The following is a 23,475-nucleotide window of genomic DNA, read 5'->3' as shown; positions in this document are numbered from 1 at the left end:
GAACTCATGCGGAAGTGGCTTTAGCTTCTTAGTGTTGTGCTTTAACCCGCTGCGCCACCAGGGAGGGCCGATCTTATTTTTTTAATAAAGTAAGTGTAAGATTTATTGAAAAGATGAAAAGTTTGATTGTTTGGTCCTGTGTGCATAAATAATCAATCTCTTCCAAAAATGTATCTTCTGGAATTTTCTTAGTTTTCCACTCTTGTGCACTTAAGTTACATATTGAATAGAAACAAGAAACTTGAGTTTTTCATTAACTCAAATAAATGCCACTAACGACTTATTAAAAACACAACATAAAATACAACAAAATATTGCCAGTTGGTAGTTGGTGGGTGGTCTGGCTTGTTAATTTTTCTGGAATGAGACTCTTAGTGTCAAAATGAAAAAATTATGAAAACCAAACTACAATTATGGTCCAAGGTAGAATGCTTAATACTGAGCATGGAGAATGAGAAAGGGCATTTGAAGAGGTAAAACGCAAGTTAACTACGCTGTGGCGAATACCGGGGTTGATGGCTAATGGACTCTGCTACTTGAACCTGAGGCAATGACAAGAACTTAGCATGCAAGAACGCTAATCTGCTGTGCCGGGCTTCATCCCTGTGGAAATTTCTTTCCATTGATTCTTAGAATAAGCAGATTTATCTTGGCTTCCATTATTTAAGGAAATGCTTTGATTCTTGAGTTTTCTTCTAGCCAAAGGCACGGGGAAGCTGTCCAGAGAAAGAGGCTAGCTGTATGTGTGTCTCTGTTGAGACTTGGGCAATCATTAACGTTCTCAATTCAGAACTGATGTGAGCGAGTGGCGGAACGCTTGTGGTGAGAGAAGCAAGTAAAACACAGAAGTTTGCTTCACTAATCTGCTGGGAAAAGGCCTATGATACTGCAAAAAAAAAAATTTTTTTTTATGCATACAGAGCTGGGGTACAGACCAGACGTGCAGGGGCAGTGAGAGGATTCACCAGAGACAGAGTGGGGAGCAGAACAGGCAGATCGATGAAGTACACTGCTGAGGGGAGCAGCGGGCGGGTCAGGAGAGGTCTGCCGCGCCATGTGGGTCACCTCTGGGGCAGGCGGGGATTGAACTCATGCGGAAGTGGCTTTAGCTTCTTAGTGCTGTGCTTTAACCCGCTGCGCCACCAGGGAGCGCCCATGATACTGAAAATTTAGAAGTATAGTTTTCAGTGTTCCACAGACAGAATACATGAATTTTAATTAAATTCCTTATTCACAATGACTTAAGGAGGGAAGAGGAGGTGTCTGTTGTACTTCTATTGCTATGGAAATAATTTTTGTATTACTAAATATGGATACTTTCGAATGTTTGCTTTGCAATCAGATTGTTATCGTCTACACACACATAGTGATATAGATAAAATTAGTGACATAAATATATCTAGGCTTGCTTTTCATTTGTTGAACAATGTACTTTGCAGGGTAGACCTTTTTAATTTTAATAAAGATCAATAGCAATTAAGCAGTTATAAATAAAGACTCATGAGCAACAAAACCGTATCATTTTATACAGGTGTGCTTATATATGTAGCATGTATATGTACTGTTTTAAATGTCATTATTGTCACATTCCCTCCACAGAGGCATTGATCACACTTAAGTCAGTGACGCAGGGGAAGACACCATTAAATTTTTCATCTTTGTAAACCTGAATGTTGAAAAAGTATCTCAGTAAGGTTTGGATTAACATTTTTCTTTTATTTCAAGTGAGGTAGACTACCTTTTCATTTCTTAAATAACTATTTTTATTTTCCTCTGTGCAATCTGCCCAGTAGCACTCTTATTAGATTTTCTACTGGGGGGTGGGTCTCTTTCTTATTGGTGTTGGGGTCCCATTCACGGCAGGTAAGTGAGTGCGTTGTCAGTAATGAGACAGATGACTGTAGCCATTTCTTCTGATCTGTTGTCTGCATTTTTTTGCGTCGTATTTTAAAAAGCTCAAAGTTTTTTTCAGGTTCTATTTCCCTTTCTCTCTGTCTCTTCTCTTCACTTACATTCGCATCTTTGATCCCCTTGGAATTCATTTGGATGTAATTTGTGAGATCTGTTCACTTAAATGTGTCCCATTTTAGGTGCTAATTTTGCGTTGTGAGGTGCCTTCTCTTGAAGTTTGTCAGACACCGCTGAGAATTAACTACATTGGGCACTTCATACCCTGAAATCGACTGCTACACGGCGATTCTTTGTGCTCTGAACGGGGAAGCTGTGCATTGTTTTAGAGAACGGCCATTCTGGTGATAGTGGTCCTTTCCGTTTCCTGTGTCTCCTTCAATTTCTTTCAATCGTGTTTTATAGTTTTTAATATACAAGCCCTTCACTTCCGTGGTTGCATTTATTCCTGGGTATTTTACTCTCTTGACTGCGATTGTGCATATTATTGCTTTCCTCGTTTCTCTTCTTGTGAGTTCATTGTTTGCATGTAGCAATGTACAAATATCTTTGGAATGAAATATGCATGGATTCACAGAAGCAGGCAAAAATACAAAAAAGAACAAAATCCTTTTTTTTTTTTTAAAGATTATGCATACAGAACTGGGGTACATGTCAGATGTGTCTGGGGGGGCGGGGGGAGGGGCGAGAGGATTCACCAGAGCCAGGTGGGGAGCAGAACAGGCAGATCTAATGAAATTCACTGCTGAGGGGAGCAGCAGACAGGTCAGGAGAGGTCTGCTGTGCCCTGTGGGTCACCTCCCTGGCTGGGGATTGAACTTGTGCTGCAGTGGCTGTAGATAGCTTCATAATGCACTTCAAGTTGCGCCACTAGGGAGGGCCCAGGAACAAAATAATTTAATCTATCATTCTGCCTAAAAAAAAGGTAAGATGTGTTACTTTACAAAGGAAACACTTGAAATGAGTTTTCAAATGTCAGGAAGAAATTTAGAGATAGACTTGATAGTTCAATTAAGTCATTTTAGGGCACACAAGAATGACTATACTGGTGAAGAGTAAGTACATGGAACTATTTCCGCAGAAAGTGCCCCCTGTTAAACTACAAAGAGAGTATTAAGTTTATGCATGATTGTACTTATTAAGAAAAATCTAGAGATTTCAGGGTATATTTTTGACTTCTCGAGTTTGACTTCAGGGAAGGGAGCCCTGGCTTTCTAGTATAATACCTGGCAGGGATAGGGCAAGAGATTAGTTTAACTGAGTAGTAAGTTTTCTTATTAAAAATCAGTTTCAATTGAAATAAGTTATGGTCCTCCCAGTAACAAAAACTCCCTTTCAGAATATTAATCCTCACAAGTGATAGACAAGTATTAGAAACATTCAGAGATGAATGAGATCCTCTTGCCTTAACTGCTCATGTTATTAGGGAAACAATCAAGTCAATTACCTATTTTGGCATTTGGAAAGCTGTCAAGGAGCAAATTCAGGGAAATTCATGCTTCTGAAATTATAAAAGAAAGGGAAGTTGGAGACCAAGTGATCTGTGGTGAGGGCTAAAAGCAGTAGCAATATTTACATGCATAAAGGCTTTATGGTTACAAATTGCACATAATCTTATTATTCACACTGGTTGTTTTTCTTCTCAAAAGAAAACAGGAAATTTCTCTAAAAGTTACTGAGTCTAGACTTTCAATCATAGCCAACATTAGAAGTGAGTTTTAAAAAAATCAAATAAAGATTATTATGCCTGTGATTTCATGACCTGATCTTTCTTTCTCATATGGTTATTAAGTGGAGAATGGGGGCATTTCAGGAAATTGAGACTATTTTGTGTACAGAATGTGAAAGGAAATATGGAGAGCAGGATTCTCCTCGGAGAGGTGTGGCTAGCTTTTTTCTTTGTTCTTAACTTTGCTGAGTTGGCTCCTTTTAAATTCACATCCTGGAGTTTACCAAATCAACCTCTTTTCTTTTTTTTTGGTTAAGAAAAATACTGCATAGTAACACTGTAGATCCCTGGTTCTACTTTTACATCGAAGAATACACTAGCAGTTTCTTCAAAATTGTGTTGCCATTCATAATAAATGGATTAGGGTTTGATTTCTCAGGAGTTGAAAATTTTCTCTTTCTTCACCTGTTTTCCCTCAGCAATGTGGTAATTCATTGATAAGCTATCTGTTGTAAGGGATGTAGGACAACACATTTAAGTAATTTGACAGCTGCACAGTTTCTCTTTCTTTATATTTGGGAACAAAATAAGACCTTCTAGTCCCCATTTCTTAGGGATAATTAGTGTGGCTCTTCCTTGTGCTACCACTGAGGATCAACTGGAATTATCCATGGGCTCAGGCAAAATGCGGAGGGAGAGACAAAGACAGGCACATTGAGTTCTTTCTACCCCTCAGAACGGAGCCTTCCACTGCTCTGCCTGAACTTGATCTCCTGAAAGCCTCATTCTTTCCTTCTACCCCACAAGTTATAGGAGAAAATTGAAAACACAAGACTCTTTTGTTTGGTTTTTCCTTTTTTTGTATGTTTAATAAACCCTCTCAGAATTCATGCCTGAATAGACGACTTATTTTTAAATTTAGTTAACATTGACTCACAATACTGTGTATATTTTAGGAGTACATGACTTTTTAAAAATCACTTACACGTTTTCAAAGTAGGATGAAGTAAGGGCATTGTTATACCCACCGAGTTGAGGACTGACTTTGACAGCTTTTTGCAACAGGAGCTGTTTTGGTACAAATGTAAAGAGAGTAAAAAGGGAAAACACAGTCCTAGACTTGAATTTGTCTTCCCATCAGCTATTGAAATAGTCCTAGACTTAACACTAAAACTCAGGATGCAGGAAGCTATACCCTGAGATTAGTTAAGATAGTTCTTCCCCAGTTTGGAAATGTCATTTAATTTGCTTCCTCACTGTCTTTCTTTGTAGTCTCTGAAGTGGTATTTGTTCATTTCTCCTGTCTATCTGTTTTTCTTTCCCCATGATGAGGATCAGTCACATTGAGCTTTGGAAGGAAAATGGTGGCCAAAGTGATTCCCTGGTGGTAGTTAGGACACAGGCCATCAACTCAGAAAAGCAGAGGCATCCAGCTAGACTTCCAAAGGAATGCCCTTGGGTGCCTGGCTTTGAGGGCCAGCTTCTTCCTTTAGCAGACCTTTGACCTTAGGTATCCTCACTTCTGGGTGCTATCAGGAGAATTAAACAATACACAATTAACTTGCTTGAAACAGACAGTAAGTGCAGTAGGTGTGAACTCTTACTGCAAAACAACAAGCAATGTAGCAAAAATAGCCTTCACGTCAAGGACGATTTGGAGTTTATCTGGCAGGCCTGTGTCTTACACCTAGAATCAGACGGTGGTTTTGCAACCAAGCAGATTCTTCAATGTGGATTCTTTGGTGTTGTGACGATGTCTGATCTTAGTTCCAGTTCATTTTATGAGCCATTCAGTAGTCTTCCAGAAAATCCTACTTCACGTTTGCCAGAGTCCATACCCAGATGGGTGTAACCTGTGAGAATCTAATCAACACCTGAATATTGTGTCAAACTGTTGTATTTTAGTTTCATTTACTTGAAATCTTTTCCTCTTAAAAAGGGAGTTAAATTCTTAACAACAAACACCCACCTGGTCTTGTATTTGTGTCTGCCATGGGGCCTTTCTGTATTGAGCCCAGGACCGTGGCATGCCACCCCCTCTTCCACACATGCCTGGCACACAGGAGACTGAGGGAGTGTTTAAGGTGTGTTGGACAAAAATATGAAGGAATGGAGGATTCAGCAGACGCTGTCAGCTCAGAACTCGGACATCACTGAATTGTGCTACCAATCCTAAAAAAGCCTACTTTTGACGTGCTTCTAGTTAAATGAGATACTTATGCTATGTGTTATTTTTGATTGGGTATTTTGCCATCATAGCCAAGTACAAGCTGACGTGAGATTTTTTTTCCTGAAACTCTATCCTTTTCCCCTGCTACTTTCCTACTGTAAAAGAAGTACTTCTTGGCATTCCTTGAAAAGTGATTCATAAGTGTGCTTTATGAATTTACAGAAGCACTGAACGATTTTGTAATGTTAATTAAAATCACTACTATTCTTTTCTTTAATTGAAGAGGATCTCTTCTTATTGGTAGAATATTGGAGGAAGTAGAATAAAAGTAGATGAAATATAAAGTGGAGGTAAGTGCATTTGTTTCAGAAAGTAATTCTTCACAAGGTTTTGGTAAGGTTTTTTTTTTTTTTTAAAGATTTATTTATTTGTGCATACAGAACTGGGGTATAGGCTAGAGGTGCAGGAGTGGTGAGACGATTCATGAGAGACAGAGTGGGGAGCAGAACAGGCAGATCAACGAAGTACACTGCTGAGGGGAGCAATGGGCAGGTCAGGAGAGGTCTGCCGCGCCATGTGGGTCACCTCCAGGGTGGGGATCGAACTCATGCTGAAGTGGTTTTAGTTTCTTAGTGCTATGCTTTAACCTGCTGCATCACCAGGGAGGGCCCTGGCAAGAAGTTTTATAAATACAAAGTTTTATATTCATTTATCATTAAGAGGTAATAGAGTTACTTGGAAATGTGTAGAAAACAAAAAAAATAGTGACTTTTTTTCTATTTAATTGCGAGGTGCCCCAATGTTCTATTTTTGCAGGTGTCATTTATAAAGCAACACAAGTCAACCTAGAGCAAGGCATTTGAGCATTCAAAACAACTCCTTGGAAAAAACTATCAGAGTTTCAGCTGCCCACCAACCTGCAAAACTCCTCACAAGCCAGAAAGTCTCTACACGTCATCTTCTTTCAAGGGTGTTAAATTGCAGTGAGTCAGGTTGAAAAACAAGTCAGACTTTAATAATACCCAGTCTTAGATGCCATCAGCGAGATGACATTTCCTGGAAAGAACTATGTTATTATGGTATTATTATTTATAATGATTTGCTTGATATGATCAACAAAGAGAAAGTACATGATCCAAATGGGACTTCTGGCAGGAACTGCACTCTCATTAAAAGAAGTACCTGTGGGTCAGACACATTTGAGTAAACACTGGTGATGAACTTGATGTCCATGAAACCACAAGAATTTGTAAGGCCGAGGAATTTAAGTTTCACCCACTTAGAAACAACCAGATTGACCTTTGCCAAACGTTTTGGCAGCTTTATCCAGGACTTACATTTAAAGAAAGCTAAAAAGTCAAAAGAACAGAGCTTATGTGATGTCACGTGCTTTATCATCGCCATCTTAGATACTCAGACATCATGGCACAAACTCTGGGGTGCTGGCATTTCAGAACAATGTGAGGAAGTGGGGGGGTGGTAGAACAAACCCAAATTCACTGCCAAGAGGTCATTGGACTTGCAAGATAATCAATGAATTAGAGCTGACAACCTTGACTATTACTGACTTAATTTGAGAAAAATATGATACGAACACTTCAGCCATGACATAGGCAGGTCAGTAATAAAAGATGGTGGAGACAATCTAACCAGGAGTGTTTATTTCTGTATTTTGAATAGTTGCCTTTAAAAAATACATAAGATGAGGTCCTCCCTGGTGGCGCAGCGGGTTAAAGCACAGCACTGAGAATTTAAAGCCGCTTCCACATGAGTTCGATTCCCGGAGGTGACCACATGGCGCGGCAGACCTCTCCTGACCCGCCCACTGCTCCCCTCAGCAGTGTACTTCGTCCATCTGCCTGTTCTGCTCCCCACTCTGTCTCTGGTGAAGCCTCTCGCCGCCCCTGAGCCTCTGGCCTGCACCCCAGTTCTGTATGCACAAATAAATAGATCTTTAAAAAAAAATACATAAGATGAAAAAAAAAAAAAGGAAAATTTGAGTTAGGTAAATGATATTCCGAGTCAGCCTCCTGTAGTTCCCTGCCAATCCCAGCTGTAATGAGCACTGATCTTATTTTCTAAAAAACCCTCATAAAAAATAAGGTTTACAAGACCCAGATGTCCAGTGATTAATTCAAGTCATATTTGACCCACATCATAAATAGGAGATATTACATGATTTAGACATTAAATAATTTGTAATAGCGCATGAGCAATGTCATCGCAAAAGCTATGAAAATAGTGAGGTTGAATGTTGGTTGTTCTAAAAAGATGTATTTTTTTTAAAAAAGATTTATTTATTTGTGCATACAGAACTGGGGTACAGGCCAGAGGCTCAGGGGCAGCGAGAGGCTTCACCAGAGACAGAATGGGGAGCAGAACAGGCAGATGGACAAAGTCCACTGCTGAGGGGAGCAGTGGGCGGGTCAGGAGAGGTCTGCCGCGCCATGTGGTCACCTCCGGGCTGGGACCTAAGTGGCACCCACCGGAAAGGCTGCTGCTAGCTTGCAGTGCTGCATCCTCACCCTCAGGGTTACACCACCAGGGAGGGCCCCGCCCCCTCTCCTGCTTTAAACAGCCCCTTCTCCCCCGCCTTTGCTGAGGCCTCAGATCTATGGTCAGCTTGTTAGTTTTGACTTTTCCTTGACCTTTTGTTTGGTTTCTCTAAATTGCACATACAAATAAGACCATCCGGTTCTTATCTTAAAAAGATGCATTTTTAATGACTAAAAATAAGATACTTTTGGACTCAAATTGAAAAAAGAATGATAAATTAAGCTGCTACTTACCTTCCAGGTTTTCTACTAAAAAATGAGTGCCTTGAATGCTACTCCATTCATCTGCAGAAAACTAGGAGGCTTGCAAGAGTGCCCCCAGCCAGTGGAGGCCATGGGCCAGCCCCTGGGGCTGCACGCAGGGGGTCGCCTGCAGCTATCTGCAAACAGGCTGTCAGAGGCTGGTGCAGGGGGGGGGGTGTGAGAGTTTAAGACATTTAGGAGCAGTTTCCTGTTTCTACAAGTTTTTGATGCACGGACTATAATGATACCAGACGGGGGTAAGGTTAGGGCACCCCACGAGATGAAACTCCACCTCCTGTCTCCCTCCATCTGCTGCCTGCTTCCCTTCTCCCACTCTCCCCCCTTCCACCAAGTTCATAGTCTCTCCACCCGCTGAGTCTCCTCATCCCTTTAGAAAGCACAGTGCACCTGGCCCAATCTTTTTTAGAAAAATCATCCATCTATCTATCTATCTATCTATCTATCTATCTATCTATCTATCTATCTATCTATCTATCTATCTATCTATCTATATTTCTATCTATCCATCTATCTATCCATCTATATCTCTCTCTCTCTATCCATCTATCTATCCATCCATCTATCTATCCATCCATCCATCTATTCTATCCATCTACCTATCCATCTACCTATCTATCTATCTATCTATCTATCTATCTATCTATCTATCTATCTATCTATCTATCTACCTATCATCTATCCATCTATATTTCTATCTATCTATCTATCTATCTATCTATCTATCTATCTATCTATCTATCTATCTATCTATCTATCTATATTTCTATCTATCCATCTATCTATCATCTATCCATCTATATTTCTTTCTATCTACCTATCTATCTATCCATCTCTCTCTCTCTGTCTCTCTCTATCTTTTCTATCATTGTTCATTTTCATACAATGTTTGCTTTCTGGTCTCAAATGTGGGCCCCATAGACTCCCACCACCAAGCCCCCTTGCACTGTGCTCTTCCGCCCTCCATCTGCTCCCTCTCCCTCTCCCCTGCAGAATGTCTCGGACTTATAGTTGTCTGTTTATTATTGTTTGTTGTGTTTTGTTTTTTATTGTTGTTATTCCTACTCCCCCCACCCCATCCCTTTTGCTCTGTGAAATAAATCAGAAGGAAAAAGAAAAATATGGAAATATGGGATGGTGTTGTAACAGGTACAGTTTTCATGGACGCCGCCCCCACCCCAGATACTGGAACTACTAATCCCATCAGTACCAAGGAGAAGCACGCCGGGACGTGAAGGTGGAGCTGAGCAGCCAGGTTGGGATAAAACCGGACATGTGGGCTCTGGGGGTCTCTTGGCCTGGTGGTTTACGGCTGGTCGTTTGGCTCTCGATCGGTTTTCAGTGTGCTGGTGGAGTCCAGGTCAGCAGAACTGGTAGAACATTCTAGTTAACTTGTATTTCTTTTTTTCCCCCTGGGTTGTTCCTTTGCCTTTCTCCTTGTAGATAAACCCATCATCGGACCTTTTTGTGTGTCCACAGTACGATTGAATCTCATCGCGCGGGTAGGAACCACAGACAGGCAACCCAGTTCACATTGGGCTGCCCTGTAACAGTTTCACTTAGAGGAGGAATAGAGGGGAACCAAATATGGTCCCAATTTTTAAAAAGATTTCTTTATTTATGCATATAGGAACTGGGGTACAGGCCAGAGATGTGGGTGTGAGCAGTGAGAGGCTTCACCAGTAACTAAATGTGAAGCAGAACAGGTGGATTGACCAAAATAACACTGCTGAGGGGAGCAGTGGAGAAGACAGGAGAGGTCTGCTGTGCCCTGTGGGTCAGCTCCCTGGCTGGGCCCAGCATGCTACAGTGACTAACAATAGCTTGATAGCACTGAGACCTTAACCCCTGCGCTGCCAGGGAGGCCTCTCATCTGTGACATTTTATATTCACTGAAACAGTATAATGGCTAACATGTTCTATTCACAGCCATCACGCCCTGTCTTTGAGCATCCTAAAATGACATTGATCTCTATGGTTGAAGTGTCCATCTCCACTCTGTGCTGGCCATAAAACAACATAACCAAAGGACATATATTTCAGAACGTCCCCCTGGCTTTAAGTGACCCGTGATGATATCCGAGCTTCTGTGAATCACTATACGGGTTTAGATCTTTTTAAGTTTCTCTGACGGAAGAGAATACAAAGTTTGAATCAATAAAGGACTGGTGTTTTGTGTTTGGAAGACTGGCTTCTCACTCTTAACCTATTCAGCTACCACACAAAATGATTATAGTTTGTGTTTTGTGTTGACGAGGCAGCGTGCAATGTTCAAAGCACTGGAAATATAGCAGTTCACTTAATCTGCCCTACAACAGCACGCAGAAAGAACAATTATGACTTCTACCAGAGAGGAAATGAAGTTGAAGTGCAAACAGCTTAAGTCACTGGCCTTAATATTAAGAAGTGGAACTTTTCTTTTGTCTATGCATAGAAAAAAAATGTCTTTTTTCCTTCTTAATACTCCAAACTGTCTATTTGCAAAGATCTAGTTTGATTACTTTCCTGAGTCTTCTGGTCAAAATGAGCATCACTTTCTGAGACATTGTGTGTGCGTGTGTTTTTAAATGTATACCTCAAATCTTTTTATTTTAAATATCTATTGAATCATCTATAAACTAAAAGCCCCTCCAAAGTACAGCTTCTTCATTTTGCATTCTGCATCGTGCTTAATACAATCCATTCAATAAGTTTCTTCAACTAAATGAAATGTACCAATATCCATACAAAACTGTTCTGGGTATTAGACCAATGAAATAACATGAATTCATGTTATTCAAAAAGTTATTAAGCAGTGGGACAAGGATTTGAACCGAAGCTTCTATGTTATCAGCATCACTGTAGATCACTGTAGCCTAAACTGTGGTGACAGAGTCATGGATGAATGCACAGGTTGCAAGGAGTCATTTGGATGCTGACTTGGAGAGCTACACCTGGGAAGGTTCTCACCCTGTTAGAGAGGCTGACGTTCAGGAATATAAGGAAATCTCAAAGTATTTTAGTGTTCAGATTGAAGAAAAGAAACCAGGAGACACTTGGAAATAGACAATTGGGACAGACGATGGACACCCAAGTTATTCAGCTACCTTCATTTTTACTTGTATCCTGAATGTTCTAGCAACTTACCAGACATTTGTAATTGCCTCAAGCATCTTACCCTATTATTCAGCTGTCCTCAAGCTTGTTTGAAAATAGGTGTTGGCTGTTTGGGAAGGTCAAATTCAATCTCAAAGGGCAAGATTTTCCAAGAAAATCTGCTGTAGTCTGTGAAGGTAATTCTAAAAGCTCTCCCAAGTTGTTTAAACTTTTCAACCTCAGCAGAAGAGTGTATATTCCCTTGGAGGGAGTCCTTGAAAAGTAGACACTCTCTTTAGATGTTCCAGCCATGGCTATTTACTTTAAAATATTATTTGTTTTATGGTTAGATCTCATAGACTACTTACAATAAGATTAACCTTCTTACATATTACAGAGATGATTAACTTACACTGCTTCCATTTGCTTGCATTCTTCACAGAAAGTGATGTCATATATTTTTCTTCTGGTTTTTAGCATTATGACTGAATCCACAGTTGGCAAGGGTAGTGTTTGTTTTTCTAGCCTAAAATGCTTTTTATATGTAATTATTCTGGGTGAAGATCATGCTACAAAGTAGATATTCTTGAAAAAGAGAAAAATTCCAACTTAGGGAAATGGTAGATTTGCTTTGAATAAAGGAACAATATTTGCTCTTTTTTTTTTCTTATTTCACTTTACTCTTTTATTAACCTATCAACTAAGATTTCAAGAAACTCAATTAAAATGTGACTATATTTTGTCACTATTATGTCATGCAGATATTATCCCTGTTCTTCAGGTGCATTCAGAGATATGAGAGGATCTTTGGGACCCAGACAGGGCCCGCCCTTCCCTCTGGGGTGCAGAACAGGGTAATGCAGCCGTAATCACATTGGAATTTGCAATTATTTGCTGCATGTTAGACTGTGGCCCAAACCCTTTACTTTCTAGCTCCCAAAACTATGTTACCTCTGTATGTTAAAAGGGTATCTGGGATTTAAGAAAAAGATATGAAAATCTTTAAAACATTGCTATAAACATTCAATTATCTGTGAATTGGGCAGTATTTCTAAAAAAGGTAAACTTCAGTAAAAAATTTTTCCAGTTGTTACATGTGTGTTGAATACTCACTATCATTGTCAAGCATAATATTACATTTTATTCTGATACCTCTGCTTCAGAGCATTTGATCATCTATGAATGTAAACAAGAATTTGGTATACGTAAGTATGAGGGCTAGTGAGTTGACTGTAAAAATTTGTGAGATTTTTTTAAAATTCAGATTTCAGTCAACTGCAAATCATATGAAGCTTATATGAAATTGTGGATATAATGTGATATAAACATATCAATTAGACATTTAAAATTACATAGATGCTTCTCATTTAGGCTATTCAATGACACTGTTTTGGACTTGAAAGGAAAGTGATTTACTTGTGCAGGTGATTTATTGAGAGAGAAACCTGTAAGAAGTAAGGAGAGAGTAGTAAGATAAGCAAAGATAGGTAAAAGGAGGATCATGCATCATGCCTAAGTGGGATTTATTCCAGCGATACAAGGATGGTTCAATATATGCAAATCAACTTAAAAAGCACAAACAAGTATCATATGATCATATCAATAGATGCAGAGAAGGGATTTGACTAGGTTCAGCATCCATTTATGACAAAAACTTAGGAAAATGGGAACAGAAAGAATGTCCCTCAACATAACAAAGGCCATATATGCCAAAGTTGTCATACTCAATGATGAAAAATTGAAAGCATTTTCTCTAAGATCATGTACAAGATAAGGATGTCCAAGCTCACTATTGCTGTTCAATAATATTGGAGTTAAATGGTCACGATTTGCATTTAGCACGATAATATACATAGAAAATCCTGAAGACTTCACTAAAAACTACTAGAAACAATCATTACTCACCTATTAAAAAGGGATGAACTATTGCCATTTGCAACAACAGGGCTATAACCAGAAGGGATTATGTTAAGCAAAATAAATCAGAAGAAGAAAGTTAAATATCAGATCAGTTCACACATATGTGGAATATAGAGGAACAAAACAAAGGAACTGACAAAAATAAACCACAACAAGCTGTAGAAACAGGACTATAGAGTTGAGAATACTAGAGGGGGAGGGAGAATGAGAGTGAGAACAAAGCAGAGACGGGGTGTTAAACGGCCTTTGGGAAGGTGGTGGGTGTGGTGTGATGACAAATACCTATGTGAACCTATTCTCTTAAATCAGATCCAGCATTGCAAATCAATACTAACTTATTTGAAAAAGTTTAGTTAGTCTAGATCTTTTTAGAGAGAAAGCACCATTCAAATGGTCAAGAAGGATCTTCCATGACTACAGATCTTTTGTTTGCTTGTTTGAACAACACCTTGCAGCTGTGCCTGCCAGTTTTCAGCTGGAGGAGGATGGGCTGTTGGAAATAAGATTTTTGCAGCAAGATGTTCAAATCCAACATAAAAATTTAAGAATTTAAGTGATTTAATTAATCTTTGTGAGCCTGTTTCCATGTTAGCATAATAGATGGGCATGATAATGAAAATTGCTACGAACAATTATAAGGATTTAATAATATCACACACATTCAAAAAGAAGGTCTGACATGTTAGATTCCTTCTTTTACAATTTGGAATTAAAAAAAAATATTATTCCGCCCTCTCTGGTGGCGCAGCGGGTTAAAGCACAGCACTGAGAATCTAAAGCTGCTTCCGCATGAGTTTGATCCCCGCCTGCCCCCGGAAGTGACCACATGGCGTGGCAGACCTCTCCTGACCCGCCCGCTGCTCCCCTCAGCAGTGTACTTCATCGATCTGCCTGTTCTGCTCCCCACTCTGTCTCTGGTGAAGTCTCTCACCATCCCTGAGCCTCTGGCTTGTACCCCAGTTCTGTATGCACAAATAAATAAATCTTTAAAAAAAAATATTCTGTAAATCAAGGAAACTAGGATTTTCACCATAATTTTTCATTTTCTTAACATTCTTCTTCCAACTGTTAATGTTATTCAAAAACAAACACACCACGCATGTAAAACTGTTTAATCAAAATATGTTCTTTCATTTTATTGTCTTTGACACCCCTGCAAGAGTTCCTTGGGAACTCTTAATTTGGAAATGAAAAGAAAAATGATTATGAAAAAAACCCAACGAGCGTTTAAAATGACAAACAACACCATGCTCATTTGGCACATTTTGGAGTGTGAGTGTTCACAGAAAGGCGGTCATTGAGTCTCTACTTCTGAATCTGGTCTTTGGAGGTTAGTGCTGGTAAAGGCTTAGCACTAGAGCACCCACGGGCTAGGCTGAACTAGACACAGAAGCATACAGCATGCCCAGGCCTTCCCTTGCTGTTTTCTTTCTTTCTTGTTTAACTACAAAAGTAGAGCTAGCACAGATTCCAGCCCAGGGTTCAGTGACCAGGCTTTGTGCTTAACTCTGTTTTGAAATGATTAAAAAAAAAAATTGAATTCCATGCACACGGGTCTAAGAGGAAGAGTTACAAGATATCATATCTATGCAAGAAGGAAATGTGGCTCTTGGGCTCTTGGTCAGGACAAAAATAGCTGGCTTGGAGGTTGATGCCCTTGACCAAAGGGCCAAGCTTTCGTGTTGAACTCCTCAAGAATATTTGGAAGTGAATTGGGCAGAGAGCTTTTAATTTGTGTGTTTGAACTATCCCCAGAAGGCTATCTGTTGTTTTCCTTGATGACTGCAGAGGCAGCATAAACACTTTCCTTCTTGAAAACAAGTTGGTGTTTAACTTTAGAATACATTGCCCTCGGTGCCAGAATCCAAGAACTGAAAGGGACTGTACAGCGAAGGCCTTGGGGCCCTCCTGGATAAGGGACTCATCCTCACAGAAGGCTGCAGGTGTGGGTCTTCAGAGGGTTGGTCTACCTCCTGCCAAGCACTGGATACACTCACATTTAATCCCAGTTTACTGATGAAGAAATTGAGGCTCAGAAAGTTACATAAGGTGTTCAAGTTCACATGGAGTGTGGTCAAGCCTGCCTTTGAATTTATGTCAGCTTAGCTCCAGTGCCATGAACTTTATGCCTCATACTGACTGATCCTCACATTCCTGTGCCAGGATTTTGCCAAGTAGTGGGAATTATCCCTAAATGAAAACTAACCAAAACTAGTGATTGGGAGAAGTCACTATTCTCCCAGTAAATGGGAAGAGTCAGTGGAAATGGTATGTAGGTGTAGGATTCCAAGTGGAGCCTTGAATTTGGGGGCAGCTCTCTAGACTGCGACAACTTTCCTAGCTTAGCTGTACTTGGTTTCCCATTTGTTAACTAAGGCAAGAATAACTGATGTAGATGCGATTTCAGTGTGAACACTCTGACTCAGGGCAAGAGGGAAGGAAAGACAAACCAACGAGGAACAATCCTTTTTGTAAAAGATTTTATGTTATGCATATAAGAACAGGGGACAGGCCAGAGGTACAGGGGGTGAGACGATTCACCAAAGACAGAGTGGGAGCAGAACAGGCAGACTGACTGAAATACATTGCTGGGGGGTAGCAGAGCAAGATGGGAGAGGTCTGCCACACCCTGTGGGTCAGCTCCCTGGCCAGGGATTGAAGTCCAGCTGCAATAGCTGCGGATGGCTTCATAAGTCCTGTGCTTTAATCCCTTGTACCAACAGGGAGAGCTTGTGAAGGAACAATCTTCATAAACTTGGTCTTGAAAGAAGATTTGAGGGAATGGGGAAAGGACAGTTTAGACTAAGGGAACAAAATAAACTCAGATTACCTGTATTCTTGGGGGCAGTCAGAGACCTCACCTGTTCATTCACATAGTAAATCCAGGGCTGGACAGAAGGCCAGAGGGTGGTCAATGTGGGAAGGGTTTGCTTTGCTCACTCACTGTTCAGGATTCATCTAGTGTTCCTCCAGTGAGAAGCTTCCTTATGATAAGATGAATCGGAGATATAATATCTCTTAAGATACAATGACATATTTGGAAGTATGTGCTAGATTCTACAGAAAAGCTTTTTCTATTGACAAAGGAAAGAGGTCAAATGGGGACTAGGGATTTACGGAAACTTTGTATGTGCTGAGTGATGAGGTTTGAGCTTATCTCTTTTTGTGCTTGTTGGTTTGATTCAATTCCATTCAACCAACAATTATGAATGGCTGATTATATATGTGACTTAGAGAAAAGCAGCCCACAGCCTGATGAGTCACTGGGGAAAGGACATGAAACTACGAGAGAAGAGTTATGGTACATGGGGCCAGGGGAAACCAGCGATTAAAGACCAGAAGAACTGGAGAAGGCTTCTCTTGAAAGGGGCAATTAAACTGTACTATGAATGAAAGGAGGGGGGGAGGAGGAAGGAAAAACAAACCAGATGAAGGGGATGGCCTGGGGAAAGGAACAGAAGCATGCCACTACATTGGTTGGGGAACGGCAGACCCATGGACATGGCAGGAACTGTCCGTGACCAGTGGGAGAAGGACACGTGGATCGTGGATGAAGGTCTCAGAGGACTTGTCCTGTTTTGGGGAAGGACTTACTGAATTTAAAAAGTTCTGAGATTTAATGGGGGATTCCAGATGCATATCTGGGTTTATCCCAATTTCACAGTTACTGGACAGAATAAATGCGTAGCTTATTGAAGTCAAAGGCAAGCCAAGCATGTTCACTGAGGTTAATGGGCTGGAAATCAGAATGGTGTGGTATAAAACAGAATGTGGTCTTCATAAGGACTTGGAATAAAATTGTATTTAAAAGAATGGGTTCAAGTTCAGTCACAATACAAAATGATTCAGTAGTTGAGGAAGTAAAAAAAAGAAGTCAACTTTTATCTTCTTCTATGTCGAAACTTTGTTAATTGGGCTTTAAATTAAAACCAATTAAATGAACACACCCAACTTAAAGAAAGGCACACTTAATGCGATGCATATATTAGAGAGTAAGTTTGGTTTAGTACTATGTTGTTTTTGGATTGGCAGGCTGAAGGCTGCCCCCTTACGAAAATAACTTCATAAATATTTAAAAGGTGACTCATTGTTTAAGAGTGGAAGTTTGCACTTTTGTGTTTTTCATCTGAAGTCTCAGGAAATTATTTAGCAGACTCAATGAATTTAGTCAGTGTCCATCCATTCATCAAGCATTTATACTGAGTCCTTATTACACTTGGTACATGTTGGTAGGAGGAAGAGATTTTTAGAATCTCCATGAGTAGAATGCCATGGGTTTGCTAAAGAATGTCTATTAGAAAATCACAGAAAAATAAGGGACGTTTTTAAAGTATTATGTAAGCATACATAACTTTTGTTAATCATTAACAGCAGCCTTAAATACACAATGTGGGAGAAGTTGAGAGAAAAAATCACCATCCATGCAGTATTCCAAGATAAAAATTGGAGATATTTTTAGCTTTTTGCTCTCCTTCATCTGCACCATTAGTTCAATCTGTCACCAAGTCTTCCTGAGTCTGTCTCTGAAGTGTCACTTACTTGTGCTTGTCTCTTCTATTTCTGCCTTGGGCCTAGTCTGTCAATCAGAGGTTTTCAAAGTAAGCTCTAGAGATCCCTGAAGCATCTGTGAGATCAAAAAAGTTTTATAGTAATGGTGAAGTGTTATTTTCGTCTTCCACTCTTGTCCTTTAAGCAGTAGAAAGTGCGGTTGTTTAGAAGCTAGAAAAACCAACATCATGTCACTGTCGCTGATGGCTACCTGAACATACGTTCATGTAGTCTACATTTTAAGGTTTTCTCAGTTTTAATTTATAGTAAAGTACATGTAAGTAGATATAACCCACATAAACGAAAGCTCCTGGGGGCTCCAATAATTTTGAGTAGAGAAGGGTCTTACAGTAATTGATACAGGAATCCCTGGCCTGGATGACCTGGCCTCACTGGTCTTCCTACTGCTCATGTTTCTTTGTCTCAGCCTTCACCCTGATTATCTCTTATTTTTTTTCCCACTGGCAGTAGTCACCATTCTGAAACATAAGTCTAATGTTTGGAAATTTCCGGTGGTTTCATATATTTTTACAGAATGACCATAGACTTCCATTCAAAGGTTATCACAACCTGGCCTAAATTTGTCTTTCCGGTTCCATTTGTTAACATCTATCTTATCACTTACACCCTAGGCTTCAAGAACTAACGGTGACAGAAGACAACAAATCTCTGATATGTTTTCCTAATGCCTTCCCAATCAAAATGAACGACTCCCACGTTCAGCACAATTCACCGTAATCAAGGTGTGTAAACAACTTAAATGTCAATCGACTAATAAATAGATAAAAAAAAGTGAGGCCAAAATACAATGAAATGCTATTCAGCCTTTAAGGGGAGGAAATACTGTAATACTTGATAACACGAATGAGGACATTATACAAATATGGTCATAGTCTAACTACTTGAATTATCTAAAATAATCAAACTTTTGGACTCGAAAAGTGGAATATAGATTGGCAAGGGTTGGTGGGGGAGAGAAATGGGGAACTGATAATCAATGGGCAAAGATTTCCTTAAACAAAATGAATAAGTTCCAGAGATCTACACCACACCACCTCTAGTGAGTAGTGCATGTCAGCATTTACTGAAGGTAGACCCACCTTCAGTATTCTTAGCACATGAAATAAAACAGAAAAAAATTTAAGTAACTGCACAAAGTAATCTACTCCAGAATGTGTTCCCAAAGCAGTGTTTACACCATTGTCATTCACCATAGTCCGGGTGATAATTGAGCATTTCTGTCTTGGCCCTTGGATACAAGTTCCTGGAGAGAGGGGCCAGGTCTTATTCATGCATGAATATTTATTACGTTTTTTAAAAACGTACTTTGTTGAATAAATAAATGAATACATCCTTGCAATAACTAGATCCCATTAACTATAGGTATAAGCATTTTGTAGTAAGTGCAGAATCATTCTAGCAAGATTGACTTAACCTACTTGTTTTCTGAGACATATGAGGATATTAATCTAATTATCTGTAGACATTTCTAGGTTTTTGTAAAACAGCAGAGCTCAACCCAGTTACCTACTTTGCTCATCAAAATAGGTACTAAATGGTTTTTCCAATCACATATTCATGCCCCAAAGCTTTTAAGATTTGCTACCACCGAGGTTATTAAAAGAATGCGTCATAGGCTTTGGATTTGAATGAGTCTGTTCCATTCCATTCCATTTCACAGCTGCGGATATGGAGATGAGCGATACCAGGCTATTGCCTTTACGAGGTTCACAGGCTAATATGGACAACAAAGGTAAACACAGTTCATGATGATAAGAACAACAATGGGGAACAGAGATAGGCCCCCAAAATGATTAATTCTCTCTTGGGGCGGGAGGTGAGGTGATGGTAAGGAGTTCTTCGGAGAATGTGTCCTTTAGGCCAGGATTTTGAAGATGAATTCAAACCTTTTTTGGAGGGACTGGGGTGGGGGCAAGGAGGTCTCAGGTGGGAGGGCACTTGTGGTTTCGAGCAAACACTTGAGGAGTGAACAGCAGGAGTCTGAAGGGCCTGGCAGGAACTAGGTCCTGCGGGTTTCACTTTTCGTGTTTGGACTTGATCCTGTAAGGTTAAGAAATGGCAAGTGGAGAATGCTGGAAGTATTTGGAGTGAGACCAGCAGCAGTGACTGAAGTGTCTGGCTGCCAAGGGGCTGTGCTCATTTCAATACACAAGTTTGGTGTATTTGAAAAAGTCGGTGACAGCATTTTAGATCTTATTTTCTAGAGAAGATGGGGACTACACCAGACAGGAGAAAGCATACCTCGTACAAAGTGGTATAAAATATGTATAAAATTGAAAAAAAAAAAAACTGGAATTTTTTGCCCAAAGGCTTTCATTTTCTGGGCGAATATTTGTTGAGCTCTGAAGATAGGTCAGGCATTCTTCTATGAACTTGAAACATCTGTGAACAAACCAAGTTCTCTGCCCTCAGGCACTGTCTATTCCAAACTCCTTCATCTGGAGTCCCATCTTGAGGGCTTGTATGAACACACTGTACAAATATTTGGGTGGAAGGGGACTCCAGTGAAGGGAAAACATCCACATTCCTCTTCATTTTCTCCCCCGAGGCTCCCCAGAGGTTCACTTCTAGGTGAGAGGTGATGATGAAGACGACCTGTGGCCAGTAGGGGAAGAGTCAGTGGAAATGGTACGTAGGTGTAGGATTCCAAGTCAAGTCTTGAATTTGGGGGCAGCTCTCTAGACTTCCTAGCTTAGATAGACTTGGTCTCCCATTTGTTTTCTCCTGCTACATTATGATTTTTCAAATAGACTCTATTTTCTAGAACATTTTGAGACTTCAAAAGACACAGAGAAGACAGGATCAAGAGTTCGCCTACATCTTCCCCAGTCTTCTTAGCACGTTACTTTCTTAGTCTGGCCATGAAGTGTCATTTTTGTCCCTTCCAGGTCTCCACCCAGGACGCCACCTCCCAGTGAGTGGGTGCATATTTTAGAGCTTCAGGTGGTAACAACATCTCAAATTTTCTGTGTTTGGGATCTTTTGAGGAAGTCAAGCGAAGCATTCAGTCGAACGACCTTCACTGGGATTTGCCTTGGCTTTCCTCACGCGCAGACTGGGCGTGTGGTGACCACAGGACTCACCACTGCTGGTTTGACCTTGCACACCTGGCTGAGGTCGGCTGTCGGGTTTCTTTACGGTGATATCTCTCCCCCTCCACCTGTCCTACTTGGAAAAGAAGCCACTCTGGGCAGCCCACGTGGTGGGGACAGGGAGTTCCGCTCAGCCTCCTGGAGGAGGAGACAGAATGTGAATCCCTTGGAGTTCTGCAAAAGGAGATTTGTCTCCTCTTGCCCATCTGTCACAAGCCCCACCAAGTCTGTACTCAGCAAACAGATTTTATTGAAGGAGTACAGTGTGTAAGGTATTAACAGCCCGCTTTTACTAAATAGTATTTTGGGTTTCTCAGAAACAGCTTGGTTGATGGTGGAATCTGATGTCCTATCTGCCTCTGACATCCCACTGCCAGGGAGCCTCAGGCCAGTGCTTCACATCCAAGCTTCAGTGTCCTCTTTTGGAACGTTAGATGGTAGGAGAGGATTGATTCTAACATGTTTTCCAGGTTTAAAATTGTGGGGTTATATAATAGATTCATCGAAATAGGCTTCAGATTTCAAACTTGTCTACAAAGGAAGATTATTAATAACTCCAGTGGGTTGGCCTGACTTGGTGAAATCTGTGTTTAAGATCTTGCCATTTGCCTGAGGGAACGTATCATTTCTCTGCTATATTATTTACTTATGACTCAGAGTTAAAATGTATATATATATATATACCCAAGGAAAATATCAAGTAGATGAAGTTAACCTCATTAGTAGTGTAAGATATTCGATGACAAAGAAAAAAATGCCAGACCATTTGCAAATGGCTGATCTATAGATTTAATGGAGACCATCACCCGTCGGGAGACTCACAAGGGGTAAAACAAAGCAGAGGAATATGGAATCTACTGTATCAGCAGAGTGAGGTGGTAGCGTCCAGTGAAGGCTCTGGCAGACTCTTCCTCACTGTCATCTTTGTTGGGAAAGTGTAAGAAAAAGTGAGAAACGCTGATGGAACAGGACAATGAAAAGCTCTATTGGGATTCGAGAGAACAAATATATGTAAGCATTTATGACTGACTTCTTCACATTGCTGCTCTTTGGGCTCAAGTAAGGAGACTGCCGAGGGAGGTTCCGGTGTGGACAGACACATTTTAGGGAAAAGGCAAAGTCACTCTCCTCTGTGCCTCCTGTTGCAAACTTACTCAGTCTTTCTGGACACCCGACTCTCTCTTCTCACTGATGAATACTGACTTTTTGCAAGTGCCATCATGGATGTTCTTTCCAGTGTTTTCTGGGGAGATTTACTCCTGCAAACACAAGAGTGGTGAAGGTAAATTATGGTTTAATCTAATTCAAAGACCGAGTTCCCCTGGCAGGGCCACCCGGCTCCCACCGCTCACTGTGAGGTTCCTCTTGCTTCTGCTGAGACACTGGGGGGTTTGCCTGGCTCTGCAAAGGAGAGACCTGCATGGCCTTGGAGGTCTCTTCCAAGTCTCTACTTGTTGGGGCAGCAGACCCAAAACAGTGCAAGTCAGGGCTGAGGGCCACGCAAAGAACTTCTCCAAGCAGCATGAACAGCAGTAAGTGGAACAGAGTCTTCAGGGACTCGCAGCTCTGGGAGGGAGGCAACTGTGGAAAACAGCTGTGATTTGAACAGCCCAGAGAAGGGAGGCCGAGGAGGGCTCACATGAGGGTGCCCCCACAGCTTCCCTGGGGGGCCCAGCTGCTCTGCTTTGCTGGAGGCTGGGGAGACCCTGAAAGGAGCTTGAGGGAGCTTTGCATGTGGCAATGGTTGTGAGGATGCAGAAAGGCAAGTCTAACATGAGGACAGCAGCAGAGGCCTTCCTTGGCTTTCTTTCCAGTCTGGCAGCCTTGAAACTCAGAACTAGCAGGCACAGTGGAAGAGGGGCGATGAGGGCCTGCCACCATCAGGCAGGGAGCGCACTGGCACTTCTGGCTTGGTCAAGCGCGTCAGCCTCTCTGAGGCCTAACGGCAAGTGGGTGGCATCTGAATAGGCTGCTGTGGGGAGAGCGTGTGTACTGAGGACCGGAAGTCCCCGGGCAGGCGGGACGACTGTCACTTAGGGAGGGGTGAGAAGGTGCACTGTTGTCCCAGGTAGAGGAAGCAAGGGACGGGTCATTGGGCTCAGGGCTGGGAGGTTTAGTGGCAACAAGCTATGCAGTTCCACAGACTGGAGTTAATAGCTTCATCATGTTGATGAAGAGACGGAAGATGCTGAGTTTGCTTTAGTTCCCCTGTACCAGGGGTACAGCAAGACTGTCCCAATCCACAGCCCAGCTTGC

At 41.0% G+C, this 23,475-nt stretch overlaps 1 long non-coding RNA gene across 1 annotated transcript in view; it reads left to right on the top strand.

The window, feature by feature from the left end:
* The window catches only part of LOC105853224, a 23,598-nt gene extending 2,275 nt beyond the window's left edge, over positions 1-21,323 (top strand). The window contains exons 2-4 of the long non-coding RNA XR_001145064.1: positions 18,739-18,849; positions 19,788-19,859; positions 21,016-21,323. This is a non-coding gene — a long non-coding RNA (uncharacterized LOC105853224). The remainder of the gene's footprint in view (positions 1-18,738; positions 18,850-19,787; positions 19,860-21,015) is intronic.
* The last annotated feature ends 2,152 nt before the right edge of the window (positions 21,324-23,475 follow it).

This window comes from Condylura cristata, unplaced genomic scaffold (assembly GCF_000260355.1).
Source record: "Condylura cristata isolate star-nosed mole 26May11 unplaced genomic scaffold, ConCri1.0 scaffold00001, whole genome shotgun sequence".
Classification (NCBI taxonomy): Eukaryota; Metazoa; Chordata; class Mammalia; order Eulipotyphla; family Talpidae; genus Condylura; species Condylura cristata.
Note: the sequence above shows the minus strand (reverse complement) of the source record. Positions and strands in the feature narration are given on the sequence as shown.